This window comes from Pristiophorus japonicus, unplaced genomic scaffold (genome assembly GCF_044704955.1).
Source record: "Pristiophorus japonicus isolate sPriJap1 unplaced genomic scaffold, sPriJap1.hap1 HAP1_SCAFFOLD_66, whole genome shotgun sequence".
In the NCBI taxonomy this organism is placed as follows: Eukaryota; Metazoa; Chordata; class Chondrichthyes; family Pristiophoridae; genus Pristiophorus; species Pristiophorus japonicus.
In genome coordinates, this window is record NW_027254572.1 from 3,432,817 (window position 1) to 3,459,673 (window position 26,857).

Consider the following 26,857-nt stretch of genomic DNA (forward strand, 5'->3'; position numbering starts at 1 on the left):
TACCAACTATCCCATGAACAATTATTTTGTTTCATAACATCTTGTAGCATCTTATCGAAATATTGCTGAAAATCCAAATCCACTGGTTCCATTCTTATCAATTCTGATCGTTACAACCTCAAAACACTCTAACAGATTTGACATATCTGATTTTACTTTCATAAATCTGTGTTGATTCTGCCCAATCCTATTATTATTTTCTAAGTGCCCTTTTACCATTTCTTAATAATAGAATCAACCATTTTCAGTATGACTGATGTCAAGCTAACTGGCCTGCAATTCTCCGTTTTCCCTCTAACTCATTTCGTAAACAGCAAGATTACATTTACTATCTTGTAATCTGCAGGAACCCTTTTACAACATATTGAAGTTTGCAAGATGGAAACCAATGCAACCAGTATCTCCATAGCCACCTCGATCAAAACCATTGCATGTTGGCCATCTGGTCCAGGGAATGTCTCAGCTTTCAATCGCATTAATATCTCCAGTACTATTTTTTTTACTAATTATTATTTATTTTAGTTGCTCATTCTTGCTAGACCCTTGGTTCTCCACTTTTACTGGGAGATTTTTTTTCGTCTTCCGTGAAGGCAGACATGCACATCTTGTTTAATGTCGATAGCATTTCCTTATTCCACAATGTAATTATCCCTGTTTCAGCCTGTATGGGAACCACATTTACTTTCACTAATCTTTCGCTTAATACATACCTAAAGAATATTTTACAAAATTTCGTCACTGTCATGAACTGTGATGTCTGTTAAGATTTTGATAACGGGGTGGTGCTCTGGTCCTGCATATGCATTTACCGCTGGAATAACCTTGTGACCCGAGCACCCCTTCTCCTCTATTAACCTCATTTATGTTTTGTAGCTCAGCTAGCAGCGCGGCCCCATGCAACACTACCGAGCCAAAAGCTGCGGTTGCGGAGCCGGAGTCAGCGGACAATCATTCATCTGGTGCTGAGGAGCCCCGATTCTCGCTCGGGCAGCTGCTGGATGCCGTCTCTAAGGATGAGAATGCAGATTTCGAGGAGCCTGCATCGCCAAGCTCAACGATATCAAGTGATCCTGCGGCCATTCCCGCATCCACTGTGGAGGTACTGAGTCCAGTCACCTTGTCGCAGAGCCATTAAATGGCCAGCATGTCTGCCAGCATGTGCTATTATGTGCCATGGACGGTGGAGTCCCTGAACGTGATAGGCACGAACACTGGTGCCAGAGGCCTCCCAGTGGTCTCGAGGCAAGACACTGGACCCCAAGGTGCCGCAAGACGATTGCCAACGTCACATGATACCCACCAGGAAGAGCTTGCTACTGGCTCGGTGCATGATCCCACCTTGGGATGGTCCTCTCCCATATCCATTCCAATAGCGGCCCTGCCGTCCGTCCCCGCAATGGAATAGCGGCTGAGGAGCTCCGCGGCCAGGAGGCTTGGAGTCAGCAGGGGAAGTGGAAGAGTTAATGGTTGATAGGTGAAGCGATGAGGTGGGGGGGCATAGGAATGTGATGTGCATGTTCGCAGGTGTGGTCTTAGTCAGAGTATTTAATGTTATTGCTGCTATTTTGTTGGGAGGTTTGCTGAAGGGGAGGGGCGACATCAATTTATTTTATTTGTGTTGTCTGCTTACGAAGTTTTGATAATTGTTATCATTGATTGAATGTTTTAAATGCTATTAATTTGTTGTTGGGTGGGGTGGGGAATCGGCTGTGTGTTTCTTTACTATAATTATGGTTTCTTAAAATTGTTCCCATTAAATATTTTCAGGGGAGAGGGGGAACAGACAGATATCGTGGTTCACATCGGTACCAATGACAAAGGTGGGAAGAGGGATGAGCTCCTGCAGGCTGACTTTAGGGAGCTGGAGCATAGCTTAAAAAGCAGCATCTCCAAGGTAATAATCACCGGATTACTCCCAGTGCCACGAGTTAGTGAATACAGAAACATGAGGATAGAGCAGTTGAACTTGTGGCTGAACAGGTGGTGCAGGCGAGAGTGGTTTCGTTTCCTCAGGCTTTGGGACTGGTTCTGACGAGTTGTACCGCAACAGAGCCAGAACCAATTTTCTCATGTGAGGGTTGGCGGGGGGCAGGGAGCGGCGGTGCGGGGGGAGAGGCTTGGCGCTTAGCTAGTGCCGTTGGGGAGGGTTTAAACTAGTTTGACAGGAGGACGGGAACCTGAAAATTATTGAGTAGGGAGAGCAGATGATCTAGAATGAGAAATCAAAAATAAAGACATGATTTTGAAGGATGGAGGGGAAAAGTGTAAAAGAACAAAGTGAATGGCACTATGGTTAAATGACGTTGCATATGCAAAAAATATTGTGTTGACGGCACAAGTTGAGAGAAATGATTATGATCTGGTAGCTATTTCAGAGAGGTGGTTGCAAGGTGAACAGGACTGGGAATTAAATATTATGGGGTATTTAAAAATTCGGAAGGAGAGACAAAAAGGAACAGGAAGTGGGGCAGCTGTATTGATAATGGATGGAATCACTGCAATAGTGAGAAATTATATTTGCGCAAATGCTCATGATATTGAATCAGTTTGGATGGAGATAAGGGACATTCAGGGGACATAGACTGTAGCTTCCCTAAAAGTAGTATTTCTGTTGGTCGGAGCATAAGCCAGGTAATAGTGGGGACTTGTGAAAAGCGAACAGCAATAATCATAGGTGATTTAAACCTCCATATTGATTGAACAATTCAAATTGGTCAGGGTAGCCTCGAGGAAGAGTTCATCGACCGCATAAGGTACTGGTTCCTTGAGCAATATGTAATGGAACCAACCAGGGGACAGGCTATCTTACAACTGGTCATGAGTAATGAGACAGGATTAATAAACTATCTGCTCGTAAAGAATCCCATTGAGAGGAGTGATCATAGCATGATTGAACTTCTAATTCAGATGCAGGGTGAGAAATTTGGATCTCGAATCAGCATACTAAGCTTAAAGAAAGGAGACTATGAAGATATGAGTGCAGTGTTGGCTTAAGTGGACTGGAAAAATCGATTAAAGTGCAGCATGGTTGATGAACAGAGGTATACATAGAAGGAGATATTTCACAACTCTCAAGAAAGATATTTTCCATTGTGGCTAACAAAAGAAACAAAGGATGGCACCCAATTAAAACCAATTTGGTAGATGGAATATAATGTTAGAAAGTGTGAAGTCATGCAATTCGGCAGGAAAGAAAATCAAAGAACAAATTATTCATTAAATGGGGAAATATTGCGAAGTGTTGCACTGGAGGTACTTGAAACTCAAAAGATTCGTCTGCAGGTACTGGAAGTGTTCAGCAAGGCCAATGGAATCTTGGACTTTATTGCAAAGGGTATGAAATATAAAGCAGGGAAATCTTACTACCGATATACAGGGTATCTTGAGACCACACCAGGAATACTGCGCGCAGTTTTGGTTTCCTATATTGGCGAAATGATGTACTTGCTTTGGAGGCAGTTCAAAGAAGGTTCACTAGGATGACTTCGGAGATGAGGGTGTTGAATAACGAGTAAATGTTCAGTAGGTTCTGTCTCTACTCATTGGAATTCAGAAGAATTTGATGTGCTCTTATCGAAACGTATAACGTTATGAGGAGCAGCAACAAGGTGGATGCAGGCACTATATTACCACTGACTGGCGAGACACGAACTAGAGGGCATACTTTTAGAATTAGGGGCCGCCCATCTAAAATAGAAACGAGGAGAAGTTTCTTCTCCAAAGGCTTGTAAATTTGTGGAATTTTCTGCATCAGTGAGCGGTCGAAGCTGGGACATTGAATAAACTTAATACAGAACTAGAGTTACTAAAATGAGAAGGGAATAAAGGGGTATGTGGAGCGGACAGGGAAGTGGGTCTCAGTCCGTGATCATAAAACCCATGATCGTATTCAATGGCAGAGCAGGCTTGAGGGGCTGTATTGGTTACTCCTGCTCGTATTTCGTATGTTCTTTTGTTTGTATAACATTGTTGTGCATTTTCGCAGGTCGCTGCACCATTACACAATTGCAATTCCCTAACATGAAAGGGGATAATTAAACTTAACTTGAATCAACTCAAACTTGAAATGTCACCAAGGTAATGCGCAGTATGTATGAGCTGCAGAGACAGCAATGTTCAGATTCGTAAAAACGACAGACGTGTTTCAAGCTATGTAGCCACCGCGGGCCCTGAACTGCGGTCCATAGGTGGAGGGGTCATGGTTTCATTGTCAGCCTAGTTGTATACGCTGATCTCAGTATCCCCCTCCTCGTACTCCTCTTGCTCTCTCTCCTGATGTGGACCAGCAGTCCGTTCTGGAAATGCTTGTCCCCACCTGATATCCAGGTTGTGCTGCATGCAGCATACCATTACGAATCAAGATACCTGTTTAGGGTTGTATTTGTAGCGAGCCTCCTGAGTGGTCCAGACATCTAAAGCATTGCTTCCGCACACCAATGGCATTTCTAATGATATTGTGTGGGCTCTTATTGTATCCCTTCTCGGCTTCTGTCGGGGTTTTACGCAGCGGGCGGGGGGTGGGGGCTGTCATCAGCCAGGAGGCAAGGCCATATTCTTTGATCACCAAGCATCCAGCATTGACCTTGTGGCTGACTGGTAAACACGTTAGATACAGTACTTTCACGCAGGATGTCAGCATCATGGATGCTGCCCGGAAATGTTGCATTTAGTGCCATTATAATATGGTTGTTGTCGACATCGAGTTGCATATTCAAGGAGTGGAATCCCTTTCGGCGCCATAAAAGCTGTGCATCCTGAAAAGGTGGCCGCTTGACTCTGTGCCTACACTCTGTTACTCACTGCACGTTTGGGAAGTTTTCAATTCTCGAGAATCTTGGAGCCCTCTCATCTGTGCCTCCCTGGTAATAGGGAAGCTGTTATAGTCCATCGTGCATGTGTAAAGGGCTTCAGCGACCTGTCGAAAGCAGCAAAGTGTGGCATGCTGAGATGTAGCGCAAATGCTGAGGCCTGAAAGCAACCCGATGCATAAGAGGCAAGTGCGGCAGTGACCTTGACTTGACGGACAGTGCGGATCTGATGATGCTGGCAGCTGCACATCTCACCTGATGAGTTTGCATATCTTGCTGATAACCTCTTTGTGGAAGTGCAGTCACCGAAGGCACGTGAGTGTCAGAGAATTTCAGCTAAGACCGCTTATCCGTGTAAGTGACTGTGGTATAAGGTCTTATCCTCCTCAACATTCTGGCACTTCATTGATTAGACAAGTGATGCTGTTCAATATACCTTCTGCCTTCTCCAGCCTGCAGCATCTGCGTGCTCATCAAGACAGTATGCGAAATTACAGGTCGCAATCCAAAACTCTCAGTTTTACACCAGTTGATCATAAGCAATAAATTTACCTATTAAGACATTTAATGTAACTTCAAATCGTCCACATTATCATAAGATGTTTGTTTAGATGGTTAAACTTCTTAAAAGACTTCCAGAGTATATTAAAACTCCCGAGAAGTTGGAGCAGCCAAGTATATGAAATGCCTTCGAATTTATAAAATAGCGTCCATACCGCTGGGTTTTGTTCAAATGAGAGCAACTTTTTCTCAGCGGCTTTTCCAGCGAGTGATATTTTCGGCTGTAGTGGCCGAGATGCCGAAAATAATGTTCGGCAAAATAATGAGCTTTGATTTCCGCCATTCTGACCTTTGCGACAAAAAAAGTAGGAGGGCGGTCTTATTCATTCTCAGCGTTAATTAGATGGCAAATGTAATGCTCGGCGATATAAAGGGTGTTGGTTTTGCCCATTCTGAAACTTCCACCAAAAAAAGTGGGCGGGTGATATTATTTCTTGGCGTTAATTACATACCGATAATAACGCTCAGTGATAAGCGAAAGATACATGGGCGTTAGATTCCGTTATGTGCCTTAATGTGCGATACCTGGGCGTTATACCTCATTTCAGCGTTAGAATGGATATAAATGCAAAAAAATGGGAAGTCTAGCCAATTGGGAAAGGTATCCCTTTGGTCTCTTCGTGTCATCTAATTTTTATCTATATATATATATATATATATTTTGCATATATATTCATATAAAACAGAATCAGTTTTATCATTAATAAACACTTTTATTCTTACAGGCTATATTAATTATCATACCCAACTAACAATTAAGTGTAACAGTATAACAAGCATGTTCGTTTTCATCGACAATTTAACAATGATGTGTATCAGTTTTAACATGTGTAATGCTTTTCATTCCCAATTTATCAAATAAGTTTTACAGTTGTGTATTGGATATCATACCAAATTTCAAAAATTAAATATAAGTTTTACCTTCTTTACACATACATTCATACACACATTTAACAATTAAATGTAACAGGTTTACCCTTGTATTGGTTACCATACCCTATTTAACAATGCAATATAATGGTTTCACCTTGTGTGCTCGTTACCATACCCGATTTATAACAACTACATTTATCACTTTTACGCTGTGCATTAATTCTCATACCCAAATTAATAATTACATGTAAATTTAAGTTATAAAACCAGCTTTAATAAGTACATATTTCAGTTTTACACTGTATGTTGGCTATTGTTGCGGGAATTAATGAGTTCAACACATTTCTGATTAGGAAGGCACAAACACAATTTTCTAATGTGGCAGAATTAGGAGCTGCAACTGTTGGACAATGGTGCAATTCCTGTTATTCAGAGATAATGTCATAGCCTTCGAAGTTTCTTCCTGTAGCTTTTCGGAACTAAGAAATAGATTCCAATTAGTGGCAGGAGGTATGATGCAGCATACATATGTTCATACCCAAGGAGGATGTGAAGCAATTAGCAAAGTTGAAATTAAGCAATCTGTAAAAAGAGAAACAATTGTCACGCAGTAGAATGATGACCAATGATAATGTAAATGATGACTTTGCGAAGAATTCCATGTAAAAGAATCAGTTCCTAAAGTGTTCGAAGAGAACGGTTGTGAAGGCATCTAGTGAAGTAACTGGTGTAGACCTTGTTTCCTTTGATGAAGCAATAAAACAAATCTAGTCTCCACAACAGGACTGTGTTGAGTGTCTTTGCATTAGTCCACATCAAATAGCGTAGTCTGGCAGGAAGCACCTGGACGAAGGACAGAGAGACGTTTGCAGACCATCACGAGTGAGTATATATTTTAAATACCACTCTAAATCTGATGCAAACTGTCGCAAAACATGTCGTTCGCCTGGGCTATCTGAACTTGTGAGAAAGGTCAGTAATGGTGAAAAAGAATTGAGGGTAGTTAAGAGATCACAATTGTAATTATCAAAGTATGATCGGCTTCGTAGTTTTGTAATTGCAGACCCTAGGTTGGAGGAAACCAGTTTAAGGGGACAACAAACCGATAGAGGGGTAGACGTACCAATCAAAGTTGGTATTGTGCTCCGAACAAAGTTGAGGCTGCATACACGGAGGTCAAAGTAACAGTCACCTCTGTCTTTAATGAGACAGTCCAGAGTGAGGAAAAGCCTGAGGGGCCGGCTTATATACAGTGCTCGCAAGTGATGTTGGGATCCCTTGGGACTTCCAGCGATGAGCTCCCTGGTGGTGGAACATGGGTGTGCAAGCTTTATAGATACACAACATCACAACCGCCTCCCAAAGCCAAAGTGAAAAATATTTACAAGTTGAGGCGGTCGGAATCCTTTCTTTCCCTGGTGGGCCGCCTCGGTACAAATGTCAGTTCTGGTGTGTTGGCTGTGCTCTCGCTGGGCTGGTGTGCTGTCGGCCCTGCAGGGCTGCGAGGAGAGCCTGGCCTTGCTGGGCTGTTCGGCATAATGGTTTCGATTTCTTGTTCCGGCGTGCTGTCGTTGATCCTTTGGGTGTGTGTTGTGGGCTCGAAAAAGGTGGTGTCTGCTCTGGGTTGTTCAGGGCAGCCTGTGTGCTGCAGCCTCGTTTGGCCTAATTGCTTTCTGCAAATTTGTCCATTTCCTCGTTTGTCGACAAACACCCTATTTCCTGCTTTAGGTGTCACCGTGCCCACGATGCATGAGGGTCCATGTCCATAGTTTATCACTTACACAGGGTCATTCATATCAATTTTCCGAGAAACAGTGGCGCGGCCATCGTTTACATTTTGTTGCTGCCGCCTGCTCTCTACCTGATCATGCAGGTTGGGGTGAATCTGCGAGAGACTCGTTTTAAGTGTCCTTTTCATGAGGAGATCAGCCGAGGGCACCGCTGTGAGTGTGTAGGGTCTCCCGCGGTAACTGAGCAGTACTCGGGACAGGCGGGTTTGGAGTGAGCCTTTTATGACTCGTTTAAGGCTTTGTTTGATGGTTTGTACTGAACGCTCTGCCTGCCCATTGGCGGCTGGTTTAAACGGGGCCGAGGTGACATGTTTGATCCCATTACGGTTCATGAATTCTTTATATTCGGCACTGGTGAAACATGGCCCCTTGTCACTGACCAATATGTCAGGCAGGCTGTGGCTGGCAAACATGGCCCTCAGGCTTTCAATGGTGGCGGTGGCGGTGCTTCACGACGGTATTTACGTTCAGTCCCTTTTGAAAAACATCCGCCACCACCAAAAACATTTTATCGAGAAACGGGCCCGCATAGTCGACATGGATCCTCGAAAATGGTCTGGAGGGCCAGGACCACAAACTTAGTCGTTCCTCTCGAGGCGCATTGCTCAACTGCGCACATATGCTGCATTGCCCGACACAGGACTCTGAGTCACCATCGATACCGCGCCACTGCACGTGGGATCTGTCTATTGCTTTCGTCATTACTATAACTGGGTGTGTGCTGTGGAGATCTGGGATGAACGTCTCCCTGCCCTTTTTTGGTAGCACTACGCGGTTACCACACAACAAGCAGTCTGCCTGAATGGACAGTTGGTCCATTCGCCGCTGGAACGGCTTGTTTGTGTCTTGCATTTCAACGGGGATGCTGGCCCAGCTCCCATGCAGGAAGAGTTTTTTACTCGGGACAGGAGAGGACCTTGGCTGGTCCAGGTACTAATCTGGCGTGCCGTAACAGGTGATTTATCATCATCAAACGCTTCCATGACCATTACGTTGCGGGCTGCGCAACCATCAATAAGATTGCAGGCTGCGCCTTTGCCAGCCCCGTGGTGGGCAATCGTAGCCGACTGAGAGCATCCGTACAGTTCTACTTGTCTGACCTGTGGCACATTGTATCGTTATAGGCGAGTGCCCATCTTTGTAAGCAGGCTGAGGCATTCGTATTTACCCCTTGTTTTCAGTGAACAGGGATGTCAGCGGCTTGTGATCCGTTTCCAGCTCAAATTTAAGGACAAACAGATACTGATGCACTTTCTTTGCCCCGAACACACACGCAATTGCCTCTTTCTCAAACATGCTGTAGGCTCTCTCGGCCTTAGACAAGCTCCTGTAAGCATAGGCGACTGGTTGCAACTTTCCTTCTACGTTAGCGTGTTGTAATACACAACCGTCGCCGTACGACGACACGTCACATGCTATCACAAGTCTTTTACACGGACTATACAATACAAGCAGCTTGTTGGAGAATAAAATGTTTCTGGCTTTCTCAAAAGCAATTCCTTTGCTTTTTCCACATACCCAGTTCTATCCTTGCGCAATAACACAGGTAGGGGCTCTGTAAGCGTACTTAACCCCGGTAGTAAGGCATCAAAATAGTTGAGGAGTACCTGGAACGAAAGCAGCTCCGTGGCGTTCTGTGGCCTGGGCGCGTTCCTGACAGTCTCTGTGTTGGCGTCTGTGGGCGGAATGCCGTCCGGCGCGAACTTTCTCCCCAAAAACTCCACTTCTGTTGCCATGAAATTGCATTTCGACCTTTTCAGACGCAGCCTGACGGGATACAGTCGCTGGAGGACCGCCTCCAGGTTTTGTTCGTGCTCGGCGGTATCCCGACCCGTGACCAAGATGTCGTCCTGAATAACCACCGTACGTGTTGAGTCGGCTCTCCATGTTTGTCTGGAAGATCGCTGCTGCCGACCGAATTCCACACAGGCATCTGCTGTGGATGAACAGTCGCATATGCGTGTTGATGCAGGTGAGGCACTTCGAAGACTCCTTCAGCTCCTGCCTCATGTAGGCCGAAGTCATGTCGAGCTTGGTGACTGCCTTGCCTCCTGCCAGCGTCGCAAATAGGTTGTCTGCCTTAGGTAGGGGGTATTGGTCCTGTAGCAAGAAAAGATAAATAGTTACTTTACAAACACCCCAAATCCTGACCGTGCCATCACTTTTGAGTACTGGAACAGTCGGGCTGACCCACTCGCTGAATTCCAGCGATGCAGCCTGTCCAGCTCTATTTCCACTCTCTCCCTCATCATGTGAGGTACCGCTCGTACCTTGAGGTGAATGGGTCGTGTCTCTGGGACCAAATGGAGCCGCACCTTCACTGCAGAAAAATTTCCAAATTGCTGGCTCAAAAAGGGAAGGAAATTTGTTAAGAAGCTGAGAATATTAGTCCTCATCGACAGATGGTAGCGCTCGTATGTCATCCCAATTCCAGCGGATTTTGCCCAGCCAGTTCCTTCCAGGAAGCGTAGGGACATCATCAGGGACAATCCTGAGTGACAATTCCTGCACCGTGTCCTCGTAGGTGACCTTGATCATGGCACTGCCCAAGACAGTGGTGAGCTCTTTGGTGGACGTTCTCAGTTTCGTGTGGATGGGGCTCAGAGCTGGTCTGAGTGCCTTGTTGCACGACAGTCCCTCAAACATCTTTTTACTCATGATAGATTGGCTGGCGCCAGTGTCCACTTCCATGGCTAAGGGCAAGCCATTCAATTTTACATTTAGCATGATAGTTGGACATTTCGCCGAAAATGTGTGCACGCAGTGTACTTCAGCATCTGCGTCCTCTCTCTGAGGCTCGAAATTGCTTTGATCCACCATGGACCGATCTTTCTCTGCCATGTGGAGGTTAGTAGGTTTTGCAGAGCTTGCAGCTTGACTGCAAGCTCGTTGGAGGTGCCCCATTGTTCCTCACCTCTTGCAATCAGACACTTTGAACCGGCATGAATAGGCTGAATGGAATTCTCCACAACGCCAAATAGGTGTGAATTGCCTTCCATTCATCCTTTGTTGCCACTCATGAGTCATCCTGTTCAACTGCGGCCTGCTGGCAGTTGCAGTCTCGTGTTTTCTGCCTTGTACATTTCTGCACGCAAACACATTTCCGTTTAATTTATGGACATTGCTAGCACTTGTGTGCTGAGAGAATTGTTTGGTGTTATCACTGGCAGACATAAACGCCTGTGTATATCACAATGGCCTTACTGATAGTCGGTGTCTCTACATTCAAAAGATTTTGTAGAATGGTCTCGTGGCCAATGCGCAGTACAGAAAAGTCTTTGAGCATCTGCTCCAGTTAACCTTCAAACTCACATTGTCCTGCAAGACGCCTTAGCTCGGCGACTTAACTCGCCACTTCCTGACCTTCAGATGGCTGGCACGTGTGGAACCGATACCTCGCCATCAGCACGCTTTCCTCGGGTTACGATGCTCCCAAACCAGTGTACACAGCTGCTCATATGAGTAAACTGTGGATTTCACCGGAGCCTGAAGATTCTTCAAGAGGCTGTTGGTCGGTACCCTGCAGACCGTGAGGCTTACCGCCACCCTTTTTGCAGCGCTTCCTTCTCCGTCCAGCTCGTGGGCTGCAAATTACTGGTGCAGCTGTTCGTCATAGGCTTCCCAGTCGTCAACCTCCGAGAACTTCTCCAGGATGCCCACAATTTGCTGGATCTTTGCGTTGGATTCATATACTCGTCGCCAGCTATTGTGTTCCGAACACAGATGAAACACCACACAGGGACGTAAAACTAACAGTGACCTCAGTCTTTATTACATCACTCCAGCGTTAGAAACAGGCCTTAGGGGCCGGCTTATATAGAGTGCTCTCAAGGGATGCTGGGATCCCTTGGGGTTCAAGAGATGCGCTCCAAGTTGGCGGCACATGGGAATGCATGATTTACAGATATACAACAGATGTTCTTTGCCAATTGCATGACGAGTCTGCAAGTTTACAATTGTTTTCTATGTTTTTGCCGCTGACCTCCACAGTGTTAACGATACACGCCCATTCTGGAAGCATCCACAAAGTTTGAAATTTCACTCCCGATTCCCGAGTCTGAATTGGTGATGTAAATGTTGAACAGGACTGGTCCCAGCACCGATGCTTGTGGAACACCACATCGCACCTTTGCCAGCTTCGCTCCTTTTGATTTAAAGTGGCTTAAAAATAAACCCTAATTCACTGTTTCATTTGAATCGCTTTGCTGACCTCTGATACAATTTTTAATGATCTGTTCACCTGATGTACAAGTTCACTTGGCTCTTCTGGCCTATTCAGTTTCTTATTTTCTAAGGTGTAGCTGATGGTAGAATCATCGAATTGTACAGCGCAGAGAGAGTCCATTCGTCAAATCATACCGGCTCTGTCTCTTTGGTCGAGCTTTCCAATTAATCCCACTCCTCTGCTCTATCCCCTGTATCTTTTTTACTTCAAGTATTTTTGGGCAATTCCCATTTGCAAGTTACTATTGAATGTGCTGCAACCTCCCTTTGAGACAGTTCATTCCAGATCACTTCAACTCCGTGTTTAAACACAATCTTCCTTCAGTCGCTTCTGGTTCCTTTGGCAATTACATTAAATCTGTGTCATCTGGTTACCGGCCCACCTGTCATTGGAAGCAACTGCTCCTTTATTACTTTGTTGAAACGATTTGGACTTTGAAGACCTATATTGAATCTCTTCTGAACCTTCTCTGCTCAAAGCACAACATAACCACCTTTTACAATCTCTCCACATAAATGAAATCCCCCATCCCAGGAGCAATTCTAGTCAATCTCCTTTAGCCAGCTCAGCTCTGAGGCGAACAACCGCAGCATCTTCCGTCTCTCCATGGAACTGAAGGACCATATTCCGGGAACCATTCTGGTCAATCTCACATTAACATAAGAACATGAGAACATAAGAAATAGGAACAGCAGTAGGCAATTCTGCCCCTCGAGCCTGCTCCGCCATGCAATAAGATAATGGTTGATCTGATCCTGAACTCAGCTCCACATCCCCGTCCACTCCCCATAACCTCTTATCTCCTTATCGCTCAATAATCTGTCTATCTCTGTCTTAAATGTATTCAATGTACCAGCTTTCACAGCTCTCCGAGGCAGCAAATTACATTGATTTACAAACTTCTGAGAGAAGAAATTCCTACACATCTCTGTTTTCAATGGGGGCGCCTTATTCTGAGAGCATGCCCCCTAGTTCTAGTCTCCCCCATCAGTGGAAATATCCTCTCTGCATCCACAGTGTCAAGCCCCCTCATAATCTGAAACGTTTCGATAAGATCACCTCGCATTCTTCTGAACTCCAATAAATAGAGACAACCTCCTCAACCTTTGCTCATAAGTCGAGTGCCCCATCCCCTAGTGAATTAACCTAGTGAACCTTCTGTGAACTGCCTCAAAAGCAAGTACACCCTAAAACAAAAACTGCAGGTGTGGCCTCATCAATACATTGTACAACTGTAGCAAGAGTTCCCTGCTTTTATACTTCACCCCGTTGCAAAAAAGGGCAATATACCATTGGCCTTCCTGATAAATATCTGTACTTGCATACTGCACTTTTGTGTTCATGCGCAAGTAGTCCAAGTTCCCACTGTACTGCGGTACTTTGCATACTTTCTCCATTAAATAATAAGAACATAAGAACATAATAATAAGGAACAGGAGAAGGCCATCTAGCCCCTCGAGCCTGCTCCGCCATTCAACAAGATCATGGCTGAATAGGCCGTGGAATCAGTTCCACTTACCCGCCCGCTCCCTGTAACGTTAATTCCCTGATTGGTTAAAAATCTATCTATCTTTGCTTTGAATACATTAAATGAGCTAGCCTCAACTGCTTCGTTGGGCAGAACATTCTACAGATTCACGACCCTCTGGGAGAAGAAATTCCTTCTCAACTCGGTTTTAAATTGGCTGCCCCGTTTTTTGAGGCTGTGACCCTAGTTTTTGTCTCTGCGACCAGTGGAAACAACCTCTCTGCCTCTATCTTGTCCAGCCCTTTCATTATTTGAAATGTTTCTATAAGATCACCCCTCATCCTTCGAAACTACGACCAGTATATACCCAGTCTACTCAATCTATTATCATAAGGTAACCCCCCCTCATCTCCGGAATCAGCCCAGTGAATCGTCGCTGTACTCCCTCGAAAGCTAGTATATTCTTCCTTCAGTAAAGTGACCAAAATTGCACGCAGTACTCCATGTGCGGCCTTACCAATACCCTGTACAGTTGCAGCAGGAACGATCTGCTTTTGTACTCCATCCCTCTCGCAATGAATGCCAACATTCCATTCGCATTCCTGATTACCTGCGGCACCAGCAAACTAACCATTTGGAATTCATGCACAATGACCCCCATCTCCCTCTGCATTGTGGCATGTTGTAATTTCTCCCCATTCAAACCATATTCGCTTTTCCTGTTTCTTTTTTCCAAGGTGGATGACCTCACATTTTCCGACATTGTATTCCATCTGCCAAAACTTTGCCCATTCGCTTAACCTATCTAAATATCTTTGCAGGCTCTCTGTGCCCTCGACACGACCCGCTTTCCCACTAATCTTTGTGACATCTGCAAATTTTTTTTCACGACACTCTGTCCCCTCTTCCAGGTCATCAATGTATATTGTAAAACAATTGTGGTCCCAGCACCGGTCCCTGTGGCACAACACTAACCACCGATTTCCAAGCCGAAAAGGACCCATTTATCCCAACTCTCTGCTTTCTGTTAGCCAGCCAATTCTCGATCCATGCTAATACATTTACTCTGGCGCCGCATAACTTTATCTTCTGCAGTAAACTTTTTTATGGCATCTTATCCATTCCCTTTTGGAAATCAAAGTACACCACATCCATCGGTACACCTCTTTCCACCATGCTCGTTATATCCTCAAAGAATTCCAGTAAATTATTTAAACATGATTTCCTCTTCATGAATCCATGTTGTGTCTGCTTGATTGCACTATTCCTATCTAGATATCCCGCTATTTCTTCCTTAATGATAGCTTGAAGCATTTTCCCCACTACAGATGTTAACCTAAACGACATATAGTCACCTGACTTTTGTCTGCCCCACTTTTTTAAACAGAGGCTTTACATTAGCTGCTGTCCAATCCGCTGTTACTTCCCCAGAGTCTAGAGAATTTTGGTAGATTATAACGAATGCATCTGCTATAACTTCTGCCATCTCTTTGAATACACTGGCATGCATTTCATCAGGACCAGATGACTTGTCTACCTTGAGTCCCATTAGCCTCTCCAGCATTACCCGCATCGTGATAGTGATTATTTCAAAGTCCTCCCTTCCCACATTCCCGTGACCAGCAATTTTGGCATGGTTTTGTGTCATCCACTGTGAAGACCGAAGCAAAAAAATTATTTAAGGTCTCAGCCATTTCCACATTTCCCATTATTAAATCCCCCTTCTCATCTTCGAAGGGACCAACATTTACTTTAGTCATCTTTTCCGTATTAAATATCGGTAAAAGCTTTTACTGTCTGTTTTTATGTTTTGCACAAGGTTACTTTCGTAATCTATCTTTCCTTTCTTTATTGCTTTCTTAGTCAATCTTTGCAGTCGTTAACATTTTCGCAATCTTCCAGTTTCCCTCTAACCTTGGCCACCTTATACGCATTGGTTTTTAATTTGATACTCACCTTTATTTCCTTGGTTATCCACGGCTGGATTCCCCTTCTCGTAACACCCTGATTTTTCACTGGAATATATTTTTGTTGAGCACTATGAAAGAGCTCCTTAAAAGTCATCCACTGTTCCTCAATTGTGCCACCGTTTAGTCTGTGTTTCCAGTCTATTTTGGCCAAATCTGCTCCCATCCCACTCTAGTCCCCTTTGTTTAAACATAGTCCGCTCGTTTGAGACACTACTTCCTCACCCTCAATCTGCATTAAAAATTCAACTAGACTATGATCACACATTCCGAGAGGATCTTTTACTTGCAGATCATTTATTACTCCTATCTCATTGCAGAGGACCAGATCTAACATAGCTTGCTCCCTTGTAGTTCTGCAACATACTGTTCTAAGAAAGAATCCCGTAGGCATTCTATGAATTTTTTCTTCAAGGCTACCACATGCGATTTGATTTGACCAATGTAGGTTAAAATCCCCCATGGTTACTGCCATTCCTTTTTCACATCCCTCCATTATTCCCTTGATTATTGTCTGCCCCACCGTGAAGTTATTATTTGCGGGCCTATAAACTACGCCCACCAGTGACTTTTTCTCCTTACTATCTCTAATCTCCACCCACAATGATTCAACATTTTGTTCATTCGAGTCAATATAGTCACTCACAATTGTCCTGATATCATCCTTTATTAACAGAGCAACCTCACGTCCTTTCCCTTCTTGTCGATCTTTCCGAATTGTCAGCTAGCCCTGTATGTTTAATTTCTATTCTTGGCCACCGTGCAACCACGTTTCTGTAATTGCCACCAAATCATACCCATTTTAATGATTTGTGCCATCAACGCATTTACTTTATTTCGAATGCTGCATGCGTTTAGATAGAGCATTTTAATATTCGTTGTTGAACCATTATTTAAACCCGAACTTGCTCTTTGATCTTTTTCTTCCAAATTGCATGACCGCTCACTTTTCAATATTATACTCCATCTGCCCATTTTTTGTCCACTCACTTAGCCTCTCTATGTCATTTTGCAAATTTTATGTGTCCTCCTCACCTATTGCTTTTCTTTACATCTTGGTATCTTCTGTGAACTTGACTACGTTGCACTCAGTCCCTTCTCCAACTCGTTCGTGAAAATTGTAAATAGTTGGGGTCCCAGCACTGATCCCTGCGGCACCCCACTAGTTACTGATTTCCAACCAAAAAATGAACCATGTATCCTTGAATCTCCGTTTTCTGTTAGTTTGCCAATCCTCTATCCATATGATAAAATATTACCCCCAACCCCGTGAACTTTTACATTGTGCAGTAACCTTTCAAGTGGCACCTTGTCAAATGTCTTCTGGAAGGCTAAATACACCATCCACTGCTTCCCCTTTATATACTCTATTCGTTACATCCTCAAAGACCTCCAGCAAATTTGAAAACATGACTTCCCCTTCATAATTCCATGCTGACTCTGCCTGACGTAATTTTGCTTATCCAAATGTCCTGCTATTAATTATTTTATAATGGACTCCAACATTTTCCCAAGCAGAGATGTTAGGCAAAGTGGTCTATAGTTCGTGCTTTTTGTTTGCCTCTTTTATTAAATAGGGAATTCATTTTGCACGTTTCCATGATGCTGGGACTTCCCCAGAATCCAGCGATTTTTTGTAATTTCAAACCAATGCATCCACAATCCCTGCCACTACTTCTGTTAAGATGCTCGGATGTAAGCCATCAGGTCCAAGGGATTTACCTGCCTTTTGTCCCATTATTGTACTGAGAACCACCTCCTTAGTGATTTTGATTGTGTAATAGCCCCATGACTATCAACATTTCGAATATTGTTAGTATCTTCTACCATAAAGACTGAAACAAAATAATTGTTCAGAGTTTCTGCCAACTCCATCTTCCCCATTACAAGTTCGCCGGTTTCGTCCTCTAAGGGACCAACTATTTACTTTAGCCACTTTTTTCATTTGATATACCTTGAAAAATCTTGACCATCTCTGCTCAAATCAGAACAACACCAACTTCTCCAGTCAATCCATATAACTGACCAATCTGATCAATCTTCCCTTAACATCCTCTGTTCTAAGGGGAAGAACCCCAGTTCTCCAGTCGCTCCATGTATCTGAAGACCGTCATCCATGGAATCACTCTAGAATTTCTCTTCTGTACATGCTCCAATGACTTGACATTTTTCAGAACGTGAGGTGTCCTGAAATGAACATCATACCCCAGCTGAATCCTAAACAGTGTTTTACAATGTCTTAACATAATTTCCTTGCTTTTGTATTCCATTGCTCTATTAATGAATCATATGGCTCAGAATGTCATTTAACATCCTTTTCAACTTGTCCGGCAGCCTTCAAAGATTTGTGTAAATACACCGCCTGTTCTCTGTGTCCGACTTCTCCCTTTTAAATTGTACAATATAGTTCACATTGCCTCTCCTTAATCGTCCTACCAACATACCTTACCTTATAATTCTCCACGTTAAATTTAATCTGCCATGTGTCTGCCCATTGAATCAGAGTTAAGGTTATTGTTGTAAGCGAAGGGTTTGGATTTGTATTGAAACGCCATCCTGGAAGTGTAGGATCAGGTCATGGACTGCTCTGTAGCGCTCAAGCCCTCCAGCCTGAATAAAGTTGTTGGGAATTTCGGGCTTATTTAATGTTCCGCTGATATTTTATTTGATAAATGTAAAATTGGAAAGTAGATTTACTTTTTTCTTTTCTCTATCAGTAAGTATCGTTTAGTATTGTTGTTGCCAAATTAAGTTTATCTAAGGGTTAAATATTGGCAGGACAGCTTGGGACATGTCATGCTCCTGCTGTACTATGTGGGAAGTCAGGGACGCCTTCGGTATCCCGGAAGGCTACGTGTGCGGGTGGATGATCTCTGGAGCATCCACGATGCTGTGAATGACGTGAATAGCACGGTTAGTGAGTTGTTTTCACCGCAGGTAAAGGGTAAACCGCCAGATAATAAATGTTTGACCAACTGGAAGAGGAGTGCAAGGAAGGTAGTGCAGAGGTCCCCTGCTGTCATCCCCCTGCAAAACAGATACACCACTTTGGCTACTGTAGCGGTGTTAACTCATCAGAGGGGAGCAGCAACAACCGAGTTCATGACAGCGTGTTTGGCTCTGCTGCACAGGAGGGCAGGAAAAATAATGGGAGAACTGTAGTGAAAGGGGATCCGATTGTAAGCGGAATAGATAGGCGTTTCTGCGGGCGCAACCGAGAGTCCAGGATGGTATGTTGCCTCCCTGGTGCAAGGGTCAGGTATATCTCAGAGCGGGTGCAGGACATTCTGAAAAGGGAGGGTGAACAGCCAGTTGTTGTGGTGCATAAAGGTACCAACGGTATAGTTAAAGAACTGGCGGAGGTTTGACTAGACGAAATTAGGGAGCTAGGAGCTGAATTAAAATGTAGCACCTCAAGTTTACTAATCTCAGGATTGCTACCAGTGCCACGTACTTGTCACAGGAGGATCGCAGGATAGCTAGGATGAATACATTGAGGAGTGGTACAGCAGGGAGGGATTCAAAAACCTGGGACACTGGAACCGGATCTGGGGGTGGTGGGACCAATACAAAACCGGACGGTCTGCACCTGGACAGGAGCAGAACCAATGTCCGAGGAGGAGTGTTTGCTACTGCTGTTGGGGAGCAGTTAAACTAACATGGCACAGGGATGCGAACCTCTGCAGGGTGACAGAGGGAAATAAAATGGAGGCAGAAGCAAAATATAGAAAAGTGAATAGTAAAACTGGAGGGCAGAGAAACCCAAGCCAAGAAACAAAAAGGGCCACATTACAGAAAAATTGTAAATGGACAAAGTCTGTTAGAAAGACAAGCCTGAATGCTCTGTGCCTCAATGCAACAAGTATTCAGAATACTGTGGACGAATTAACTGCGCAGACAGAAGATAACAGATATGTTGTAATTGGCATCACGGGGACATGGCTCTAGGGTGAACAAGGCTGGGAACTCAACATCCAGCGGTATTCAACATTTAGGAAGGATAGTCAGAGAAGAAAAGGAGGCGGGGTGGCTTTGCTGATTAAACAGGAAAGTAATGCAATATTCAGGAGGCATATTAGCATGTATGATGTGGATATGGTATGGGTGGAGCTGCGGAATTCCAAAGGGCAGAAAACTTTAGTGGGAGTTGTGTACATAGTTGTGTACAGACCACCAAACAGTATTAGAGGTTGGGAACAGCATCGCACAAGAAATAATGGATGTGTACAATAAAGGTACTGCAATTATCATGGGCGACTTCAATCGACATATTGATTCAGCTAACCAAACTGGTAGCATTGCGGTGAAGGAAATTTCCTAGAGTGTATTGGGGATGGTTTTCTAGACCAATATGTCGAGGAACCAACTAGAGAGCTGGCCATGCTAGACCGGGTGATGTGTAATGAGAAGGAAGTAATTAGCAATCTTTTTGTGCGAGGCCCCTTTGGGGAAGAGTGACCATAATATGGTAGAATTATTTATTTAAATAGAGAGTGACACAGATAATTCTGAAACTAGGGCCCTGAACTTAAGGAAAGGGAACTTCAACGGTATGAGGCGTGAATTTGCTAGAATAGACTGGCAAAGAATATTAAAGGTTTGACGGTGGATAAGCAATGGCAAACATATAAAGATCACATGGGCGGGAAATTGTGTCAGAGAAATTAATGGGATTGAAGGCTGATAAATCCCCGGGGCCTGATAGTCTGCATCCCAGAGTACTTAAGGAAGTGGCCCTAGAAATAGTGGATGCATTGGTAATCATTTTCCTCGAGTCGATCGATTCTGGGTCAGTTGCTATGGACTGGAGGGTAGCTAATGTAACATCACTTTTTTAAAAACGAGGGAGAGAGAAAAAGTGCAATTCTCGACCGGTTAGCCTGACATCAGTAGTGTGGAAAATATTAGAATCAATAATTAAGCATGACATAGCAGCGTATTTGGAAAGCAGTGACACGATCGGACCAAGTCAGCATGGATTTATGAAAGGGAAGGCATGCTTATCGAATCTTCTGGAATTTTTTGAGGATGTAACTAGCAGAGTTGGCAAGGGAGAATCAGTGGATGTGGTGTATTTGGACCATCAAAAGGCTTTTGACAAGGTCCCGTACAAGAGCTTGATATACCAAATCAAAGTACAATGGAATTACGGGTAGATTTGTTAGTAGACAGAATGCAGAGTGTCGGGATAAGTGGGTCCTTTTCAGAATGGCAGGCAGTGAAAAGTGGAGCGCCGCAGGGCTCAGTGCTGTGACCACAACTATTTACAATATACATTAACTATTTAGATGAAAGAATTGACTGAAATATCTCCGAGTTTGCGGATGACACTAAACTGGGTAACGGTGTGAGCTGTGAGGGGGACACGAATCGGCTGCAGTTTGATTGGACAGGTTACGTGAGTGGGAAAATGCATGACACATGCAGTATAATGTGGATAAATGTGAGGTTATATATTTTTGGGGAAAAACACGAGGGCAGAATATTATCTGAATGGCGGCAGATCAGGAAAAGGGGAGCTGCAACGAGACCTGGGTGTCATGGTTCATCAGTCAATGAAAGTAAGCATGAAGGCACAGCAGAAGGTTGCAGAAGACAACTGAAACGGTGGCCTTCCTAGCTGGGGGATTTGAGTGTAGGAGCAGGGAGGTCTTACTGTAGTTGTACAAGGACTTAGTGAGGCCTCACCTGGAATATTCTGTTCAGTTTTGGTCTCCTAATCTGACGAAGGACGTTCTGGCAATTGAGCGAGTGCAGCGTACTTTCACCAGACTCATTACAGGGATAAGGAGGAGGAGAGATTGGATCTACTGGGCCATTATTGACTGGAGTTTAGAAGGATGAGAGGAGATCTCATCGAAACGAATAAGATTCTGACGGGACTGGATTGGTTAGATGCGGGAAGAATGTTCCCGAAGTTGGGGATGTCCAGAACCAGTGGACATATTCTTAGGATAAGAGGTAGGCCATTTAGGATTGAGATGAGGTGAAACTTCTTCACTCAGATAGTTGTTAAGCTGTGGTATTCCCGGCTGCAAAGAGTTCTTGATGCCAGTTCATTGGATATATTCAAGAGGGAGTTAGATATGGCCATTACGGCAAAGGGGATCAAGGGGTATGGAGAGAAAGCAGGAAAAGGGTACTGAGGAAATGGTCTGCCATGAACATATGGAATGGTGGTGTGGGCTCGAAGGGTCAAATGGCCTACTCCTGCACCTATTTTCTATGTTTGCATGTTTCTCTATAGCATTTAACTGAGTGAGGAGATAACATGATATTCAGGAATCAGAGTTTGTTGGAAAAGGTTAAACATGTCCTTTTTACCGATGATCAGCCGAAACTTTGTCATGTTCACCAGTCAGTCTATACCCTCCTGAACCCTATTACTATTGTCCTAATTGTGTACTGTACCCCGTCATCTTGCATCATCTATAAACTATAAAATGATATCATATATATCCAGATCTAGGGTTCATGAATATATATCAAAAAGAGCAGAACACCTAATACGACTGGAGTGAGCAGTATTCTCCCTCCAGTCTGAACAACAACCAGTCATCAATGCTCTCTGTTACCTGCCTCTGAGCCATTGTCATGTACATGCTGCCCTCAACATTTAATCCCATGGGTTTGAATTGTATCCACAACAGTTAAATGGTAGTTGTCAAACGCCTTTCGAAGATCTATATACACATAATCAAAAACCGGGTATATATACATATATATATAGTTGGATTCCCAACAAAGTCTACCACCTCGCATTCCCCGACATTAAAGATCACTTGCCACAACTGCACAGTCCGCATGTATTCTAATGTCGATTCTGAATCTGCTTCAGGGAAATATCACTTCAATATAGGATGATGAGCATTTGTTTATTCAACAAAACCAACAATAATTAATAACGGCAGCATCCACAGCTGTGTGCGGAGTGGGAACTGGATCAGTAATTCCAAAGATTAAATAGCGGAGCAGGCTCGAGGAGCCAAATGGCCTCATCGTGCTCCGACTCCTTACGTTATGTCACTGAGTACCGCTGCTTTTCATTAAATTTGCTGAAGATATTATTAGTTACAAATAAAAGAACCACTGCCCTCTTAACATCAGCCTCGCTTTGTGTCAAGCCATATCTAAAAATGCACGGAATATTCTCAGCTCCACATCACCCCACCCAATATTCTCAGCTCCATCCTACCCCACCCAATATTAACAGCAGCACCCCACTCCACCCAATATCACCAGCTCCTCCCCAGCCCACTCAATATCCTCAGACCTACCCAACCACACCGAATATCCTCAGACCCTGCCCACCCCACCGAATATGCCCAGACCCTCCCCACCCCACGCAATATCATCAGACCCTCCCCACCACACCCAATATCGTCAGACCCTCCCCGCACCACCCAATATCCTCAGCTCCACCCCACGCAATATCCTCAGACTCTCCCCACACCACCCAATATCCTCAGACCCTCCTCACACCACCCAATATCCTCAGACCCTCCCCACCCCACACAATAACCTGAGCTCCTCCCCACACCACCCAATATCCTCATACCCTCGCCACCCCACCAAATAACCTCAGTTCCTCCCCACCCCACTCATTATCCTCAGACCTTCCCCACGCCACCCAATATCCTCAGACCCCCCCCACACCACCCAATATCCTCAGCCCCTCCCCACTACACCGAATATCTTCAGTCACTCCCCACCCACCCAAAGTCCTCAGCTCCACACCAACCAATATCTGCAGACACTCCCCACGGACCCAATACCCTCAGCTCATCCACACAACACACAATATCCTCAGCTTCCCCCTCCACAACCAATAGCCTCAGCTCCTCCCCACGCCACCCAATATCCTGAGGCCCTCCCCACTACACCCAATATCCTCAGCTCCTACCCACCCCACCCAATATCCACATCTCCTCCCCACACCGCCGAATATCCTCAGACCCTCCCCACTCCACGCAAGTTCCTCAGAACATCCCCACCCCACCCAATATCCTCAGATCCTCCGCACCACACGCAATATCCTCAGACCCTCCCCACCACACTTATATCCTCAGACCTTCTCCACCCCACCCAATATCCTCAGACGCTCCCAACCCCGCCCAATATCCTCAGACCTCCGCACCCCACGCAATATCCTTAGACCCTCCCCACCCCCGCAATATCCTCAGACGCTCCCCAACAATCCGAATATCCTCCACTTCTCCCCACTAATGTTGCCTCGAATTGTTTGTACTGAGCGGGCCAGAAACTCCATTTATCGCGACATTTTCATCTCTGGGCAAAGTTTACACCAACATTACTTGCAACACCCTTTACAACAAGATCACCAGCAGCAAGCACGTGAAATCATGTATAGAGTTATTCCATATTGGCAGCACGCCGTCTCAGGTCATTGGACATGGTTCGTTACAGGATTTACATAACTTCTTTGCTGTTTAATTATAATCCTCTATATATGATTTAAAGTGCCAACTTTGCTCTTGTCTGTCCTTATTATCCTCCATTGCGACATTTCGTGACTTGTGTATCTGTACCCAGAGATCCCTTTGCACTTCTACCCCATTTGTACTCTTAGTTTCCAAGGGTAGTTAGGCTTATCTCTCCTACCAAAATGCTCCAACTCGCACTGATCCAGATTGAAAATCGTTTGCATTTACATGTACATTATGCACGTTCTTTACGATAGAAATAATTGAAAGGTTTTAGTTCGTCATGGACAAAATCTATTAAAAAATGACAACTGATCACAAATGAGTGGGAGATAAAGGAACTGCATAATAATGCATTAACAGGACATAACCAACACTTAGTTACACAGTTATGCATCGACAAACAATCCAAACGTGAACTGAAAGAGTCATATATATTCGTGCAGTTTGTATTAATTTTAAATTGGTCAACCTATTAGCAGCAACTCTCATGTGACCATAGCTAGCAATGGCAACACAAGCAGCAGGAACAGTGACTTTCCTACGATGTTGATATCCTTTGTGTACACATATATAATTAGAATATTAATCATAATAAACAAACAGGCAACCAGTACATAAAATTACCGTAATTATTTCACAGGATATAAAAAGGAATTGTACAAAATAGACCTCAATTTTCAACTGCAATCACTTCCATGAATACAGGTGGTTTTCTTTTACCAGTACCACCCCATGTAACATGTCAGAAATGAGGCACGTATTCACAAGTGCAGAAAAACAAATACACAATGTGCGTCACCAAATTAAAAAACAAATGCAGGCAAAGCTACGATTTAACAGAAATAAACATTCATCTTTCTTCCTGGATAGGATAACCAGTCAGTCTGACTTCGATATGTTTACTAATATGGTGAAATAAAGACGTTAAAATATAAATTTTGCAACTAATGTTTTTCTCTCAAACATTTGCCACTATATTAAACCCTGCTTTTAATACCAAAAGTGTTGAAGTATTTTAGGTACTTTCCAATTATATAATGGGAAACAAACTTCATTGTACTCTCAATTTTTATTCTCCTATTTCAAACATATATACCAAATCTAAATTATACATTGTCTGGTTAATCAAAGTATTTTCTGTATCGTTCTCAAAACACAAATAGTGGTTTCTTCTAAATTCGCTTCCTGCTATTTTATACATCATTACATAACTCTTATTTCTATTAACATTCGACAACACTTATAGGAGGAAACCGATATTAACATTTTTCCTGAGACTTGTTTGGAATTTTGAACGACAGACGAAATAAAATAGTTCACAATAGCAACAAAACAGCGGATGCTGGAATCTGAAACTAAAACAGAAAATGCTAGAACTACTCAGAAGGTCAGGCAGCTTCTATGGAGAGAGAAACTAAGTTAGCCATTTAGGGTGTGAGGTTACATAGAAACAAAGAAACAGAGAAACACTGAAAATAGGTACAGGAGTAGGCCATTCGGTCCTTCCTGCCTGCACCACCATTCAATATGGTCATGGCTGATCATTCCGTCAGTACCCGTTTCCTGCTTTCTCACAATGCACCTTGATCCCTTTAGCCGTAAGGGTCATATCTAACTCCCTCTTGAATATATCCAATGAACTGGCCTCCACAACTCTCTGCGGCAGGGAATTCCACACGTTAATAACTCTCTGAGTGAAAACGTTTCTCCTCATCTCAGTCCTAAATGGCCTGCCCCTTATCATAAGAATGTGTCCCCTGGTTCTGCACTTCCCTAACAGCGGGAACAGTCTTCCCGCATCTAACCTGTCCAGTCCCGTCAGAAGCTTATATGTTTCGATGAGATCCCCACTCATCCTTCGAAATTCCAGTGTATAAAGGCCCAATTTATGCAGTCACTCCTCATATGTCAGTCCAGCCATCCCTGGAATCACCTGGTGAATCTTCGATGCACTCCTTCAATAGCCAGAACGTCCTTCCTCAGGTTGGAGACAAAAACTGAACACAATATTCCAGGTGGGGCCTCACCAAGGCCCTGTACAACTGCAGTAATACATCCCTGCTCCGAAACTCAAATCCACTTGCTATGAAGCCCAACATACCATTTGCCGTCTTCACCGCATGCTGTATCTGCGTGACAACTTCCAATGACTGATGAACCATGACACCCAAGTTTCGCTTCACCTCCACGTTTCCTAATCTGCCGCCATTCAGATAATATTCTGCCTTCGTGCTTTTGCCCCCAAAGTGAAAAACCTCATATTTCTGTCAGAACTGGAAGAAGTCAGAGATGTAACAGATCTTAACCTGATGCAGAGACAGGATTTAACCTCTCCTGCCTTCCACCACAACACAGACCTTTCCTTTTGTTCTTTCCTCTCCTCCCAACTTTCTCTGCCTCTGCACCTGCTTTAAATCTGTTACATCTCTATCAATATCCAGTTCTGATGAAAGTTGATAGACCTGAAACAGTATCTCTGATCTCTCTCTAACATTATAGCCTGACCTGCTGAGTATTTCCTGCAATTTATTTTTTTGTGTAATGTAAAATATAAAGGATTGTGTTTTTCTCTCATTTTTGCTTCCGTTCCTAAATGGCTTAATGATACTTTTTAACACCAATAAAAAGTAACGTGTAACTCCTACACATCCTCCCCTGCTCTCCCCTCCTCAACAGCATGGGGTGTATGTTTGTGTAAAGCTGCTCACTTTAGTCAAT